The sequence below is a fragment of the Nasonia vitripennis genome (assembly GCF_009193385.2).
Source record: "Nasonia vitripennis strain AsymCx chromosome 1 unlocalized genomic scaffold, Nvit_psr_1.1 chr1_random0012, whole genome shotgun sequence".
Classification (NCBI taxonomy): domain Eukaryota; kingdom Metazoa; phylum Arthropoda; class Insecta; order Hymenoptera; family Pteromalidae; genus Nasonia; species Nasonia vitripennis.
In genome coordinates, this window is record NW_022279600.1 from 1,547,440 (window position 1) to 1,553,439 (window position 6,000).

Sequence of the window (6,000 nt, forward strand, 5' to 3'; positions counted from 1 at the left end):
TTTTGGCATAATTTTATAATAAAAATGTTTAAACCGACTAAAAAAAATTGGAAAAAATGTTTAAACATCCTTAATAACAAAATTTAGTTGACGTCTTTCGGTGTTTTCATAAATATTATCCCTAAGGGGGTAAACCACCCCTAACACAAAATAACTGTAAATATGTAATTCAATACATAATATTTCGTAGAAAGTTTGTATATAGAGGTTTTCGAGGTCGCTGATTACAAATCTATCAGATTTTGAAAATTCAAAATGGCGGATCCAATATGGCGGACGGAAATATCGAAAAAAAATTTTATATAATAAAAAAGTTTTAAACGACTAAAAAAATTGGAAAAAATTTGTAAACATCTATAATAAATAAATTAAGTTTTTCTATTTTTTCATAGATACTACCCTTTAGGGGGTAAACCACCCCTAACACAAAATAACTATAAGTATACTTCAATCCATAATATTTTGTAGAAGGTTTGTATATAGGGGTTTTCGAGATCGCGATTTACAAATCTGATATCAGATTTTAAAAATACAAAATGGCGAAACCAATGTGGTGGACGAAAATGTCGAAAAAAAATTTTAACTTTCAAAAAAACTTGTTTACAAATGTGTGATCTTTGTAGCCTGTACATGCGAACTAAAGAGCCTTAAACCCTAAACCCCTAAAGAACAAATAGGCTAAATGGTTGTGCTTTTTAACCAAACGACTCCAAACCCCTAACCTCCAGACAAGCCGAAGGCCTATGCTTTACCGTAGACACGAGTATAGACATATTACCGATATTTTATTCTATCATTTTGTATGTAACAAATAACGTCTCGTTTTATGTTTCAATCAAAGATTATTTATTTTTCTGCTTTTATAAATTAGCATAATTTCAAAAGTAATTTCATAAATTATAAAGTATTTCATAAATTGCATAATTATATAATTTTATAAATTCAAAAAGTCCACACTTTTTTGCAAATGAAAAAACATAGGTTAATAAAATTAGTTTATCAAACTCTTTTGCGTTTTGTAATAAAATTTAATGTTGTCAAACTTGGGAGTTTTTCATTGTTACAATTATTTCGTAAGCCGAAAGTTTTTTAGATGAATTCTCGAAGTAATGATTATTGTATCTATAGTAAAATATTTACAGTCTGGAATTCCATAATAATACTATTTGCTACGATTTAATGAATTTATCAAAAAATCTAAATTTAATAATAAATATTATTCTAATTATTATTATTATTTTTCATTATCATTGCTATTATCAGTATTACTGTTATTATTGCTATTGCAATTATGCTTATTCTTCTTCTTCTTATTATTATTATTATATTACTATGATAATTTTTGTTATTGGTGAAAATACATAAAAGAATATTAATACTCGAACTTCATTTGCAATTAAAGAACACGTTGTTATAGAAAGGGAATTTTATATGCATTCATTAGTTTAATGAATGTTATCGTACATTAAATGATAATTCCACAGATAAATGTCTTTCACTCATAAAAGTTGTTGACAATATGTGCGAATCAGTATGTTCTTTTTTTAGATTGTTTTCATCGAGTGTTTACCTCAGCTGCCTGTGTTATTTTTTAGGCAGTGAGTGAGTTTTGTGGGTATTCTAGTTCGATGCCGGAAAGTACGAATAGTACGTCTTTTTGTTTGTCAGTGGTATCATACAGTTGTAGAAAATTTTCTTTAGTGATTTTATATAGATTTAGATTATTCAATTTCAAAGTGAATAAAAGTTGAATAAAACCAAAAATAGAGTTTTCCGAACATCACAAAGTGGAACGAGAATTCTTCTCCAATGCATAAATTAATGATTTGATTCAATTTACATTCACTCGTTTTATTCTGGTAGAAATGTAGCAGTCGTGCCTTACATGCAAAAACACAGCTTGTATAAATTTTACCGCTTGTTTTCATTTTAGATTGAAAAATGAAAATTAATCCGTTAAACGTTCTAAACTTATTATTAGCATACTTTCAAGCGTTAAACATACCAGATAGTGTCACGAATTATCACGAAACAGAGTTGGCCGAAAAAATAAAAGAAATTTTAATAGATGCAACACATGATTTCAACGATGTAGAAATGATTACTGATGACTCTTTGGATTTTCAAGAAGAGTATAAAGACCATAATGCGGAAATAATTGAAGATGAAGTGCAACATCATTTTCCTGATCCGGATATAGCACCAACAAATCAATATACAGCAGATAATGAAGAACTAGATTTTGAATACAAAAAAAGAGCTGTAGAATTTTGGAGAAGTAGCAAAACGAAGCAAAATTTAAGTCTCAAAACAGTGCAAAACAGATTCAAAAAAGTATCATCTATTAGTCAGCTACGTCGTTGGGCTCATTCAATTAATAAAGGTGGCACGTATAGAGAAAAAGTAGCACAAATTTGTCAGTATACCCTGGATAATTTTCAAGCAGCTCTCGACAGTGGTTCAATTATCCATGATGAAGATATAATTCGATGGGCCTTACAAGCTAAAAAAGAAATTGGTTTTGATGATATTAGATTCAAAGCTTCTAAACATTGGTTACTCAAATTTAAGCAAGCACACCGAATAGTTTCTAGGAAAATAAATAAGTTCATAACAAGAAAAACACTAGAAAGTAGTGCAGAACTTACGGCTAAAGCTGAAGCATTTATCGATGACGTTAAATCGTGTATACCAAGGATTGGACTCGAAAATTTGTATAATACAGATCAGAGCGGATTTCAGCTAGAAATGCATTCTGGAAGAACATTAGCAGTAGAAGGAGAAAAGCAAGTGCAATGTCTGGTACAGTCAATTTCAGCAACAACGCATAGATATACTATACAGCCACTAATATCAGCTACTGGACAACTGTTGTCACCGCTATTTCTTGTTTTAAAGGAACCAAGTGGCAAGTTTGGCCCTATTGTAGAACAAAACATATTTAGACCAGAAAACGTGTACGTGGAAGCATCCAAATCTGGAAAATTAACAACAAGTAAGGGAACTAATAACAATTTTTACATTGTAATATCGTTGATCAGTTAATTAGTAAGTCGTTTAATTGCAGATCACTTCAAAATCTGGTTGGAAAAAATATTTTATCCCTATGTAGGCCATCACTCAATACTATTACTTGATTCTTGGAGTGGTCATTGTGACAAAGTTATAGAAGAAACAATGCCACAAAATAAAATTATTAACATAAAAAAAATTCCAACTGGAACCACAGGAAAAATACAACCACTTGATGTCTATGGATTCCGTATTTGGAAAAACTTTGTCCGAACATTTTCTGATAATGTAATGTTAATGGATCATGATATGAATTTACATGTGAGAAATAATATAATTAAACTTCAATCATTGGTTCACAACCAACTGTCTTCACCGAGATATATAGATTTGTTTAAATATTCCTGGTATAAAAGCGGTTACGTCAATGAAAAACCAGATAAATTTGATAATCCTATAGATTTCAGTTTTGGAAAGTCTTGTGCAACACATTGTGAAATAGAAGGGTGCACAAACATTGCAATTGTACGATGTGGTTGGTGCAAAAAAGCATTGTGCTTTAAACACTTTTATGAGGACTACCATTATTGTAAAAACATCGTAAAATAATATATTTTATGCTCAATACAAAAAATGCACTATGGCAAAAGATAAAAGATTGTAGATTATTATTATACTCTAATATTATAAACAAAAATACATTATAAGTTGAATTTACAATAAAGGAATTTCAATAACATTCTGATAACAATTTCTACGGAAATTATAAAACTGCTTCACACACAGAATTTTCTTGTTTACAAATTTAGGAATTTGTGGTGGTTTGGTTAAAAAGCACAACCATTTAGCCTATTTGTTCTTTAGGGGTTTAGGGTTTAAGGCTCTTTAGTTCACATGTACAGGCTACAAAGATCACACATTTGTAAACAAGTTTTTATGAAAGTTAAAATTTTTTTTCGACATTTTCGTCCACCACATTGGTTCCGCCATTTTGAATTTTCAAAATCTGATATCAGATTTGCAAAGAGCGATCTCGAAAACCCTTATATACAAACCTTCTACAAAATATTATGGATTGAAGTATAGTTATTTTGTGTTAGGGGTGGTTTACCCCCTAAAGGGTAGTATCTATGAAAAAATTGAAAAACTTAATTTGTTTATTATAGATGTTTACAAATTTTTTCCAATTTTTTTAGTCGTTTAAAACTTTTTTATTATATAAAATTTTTTTTCGATATTTCCGTCCGCCATATTGGTTCCGCCATTTTGAATTTTCAAAATCTGATACAGATTTGTAATCAGCGACCTCGAAAACCTCTATATACAAACTTTCTACGAAATATTATGGATTGAAGTATACTTATAGTTATTTTGTGTTAGGGGTGGTTTACCCCCTAAAGGGTAGTATCTATGAAAAAATAGAAAAACTTAATTTATTTATTATAGATGTTTACAAATTTTTTCCAATTTTTTTAGTCGTTTAAAACTTTTTTATTATATAAAATTTTTTTTCGATATTTCCGTCCGCCATATTGGATCCGCCATTTTGAATTTTCAAAATCTGATAGATTTGTAATCAGCGACCTCGAAAACCTCTATATACAAACTTTCTACGAAATATTATGTATTGAATTACATATTTACAGTTATTTCGTGTTAGGGGTGGTTTACCCCCTTAGGGATAATATTTATGAAAACACCGAAAGACGTCAACTAAATTTTGTTATTAAGGATGTTTAAACATTTTTTCCAATTTTTTTTAGTCGGTTTAAACATTTTTATTATAAAATTATGCCAAAAAATATATGTCTTCAACCCCTAAAAAATAGGGGATGCTACCCTTACTCTTCAAATCACCATGAAATACTTGCTCTTTTTGTAAGAAATAACCTCCAATTTGTTTCATTGAAAAATATTAATTTTAAGCCGAGATATTTAAAAAAAACGCTTTTTGGGGGTTAACTTTAGGGGAGATTTTTACCCCTTAAAAGTGAAAATTAGCCGATAAAAAAAAATACGTGTCTCTTATTTTTTTATGTTCTACAACATATATGAAAATCATCAAAATCGGTGAGTTCGGGTTGGGTACCTTTCCTTGTGAGTATGATCTTGGGTTTTGCAGAAGACTATAAAAAGATTATAGTTAATATGAAGCATGAGCTCATTCTCACAAGATCGAGAAGCGACTTGAACGTAATAATCCAGGAAGGTACTGTAGCTTCTGGTGTAACTACTTATGAAGATTACGAAGTAAAAGTATCAAAGATAGAGTGGTTGATGCCATATGTTGTTGCATCTGATAAACAAAAAATCCAGCTATTGAATTTCATTGGTAAAGATAATCCTATCTCCATGTGTTTCCGTTCTTGGGAATTATTTGAATATCCTCTTCTCCCAAGCACTACTAAACACGTCTGGACGGTGAAAACATCAAATCAATTGGAAAAACCTCGTTTTGTGATTCTTGGACTGCAAACAAAGAGAAAATCATTGAGAACTGCAAACGCCAGTCGATTTGACCATTGTGAGTTGAGTAATGTGAAACTTTTCTTGAATTCACAATATTATCCATACAACAATATGAACCTCGACATAGCTAAAAATCAGTTTGCCATTCTCTATGATATGTACGCTAATTTTCAAAAATCCTACTATGGAAGAGATCCGCAACCGCTGCTGACAAAGTCTTCGTTTCTCAACTTTGCACCACTCGTAGTTATTGACTGTTCACGACAACACGAATCTCTCAAGAGCGCTCCTGTCGATGTACGTCTGGAGTTTGAGGCTAAAAAAGATTTTCCTGCTAACACTTCAGCCTACTGTCTGATCTTACACGATCGCATCGTTAAGTACAATCCTACTAGTGGAGATGTCAAGAAGCTCGTCTAAGCTGCACCGGAAAATGGAGTATGCAGTAGACATGACTGGTTTCAAGCAAACCGAAGAAGATTATATTCTAAAGGAATTAGCAATCATACCTCTCAAGGA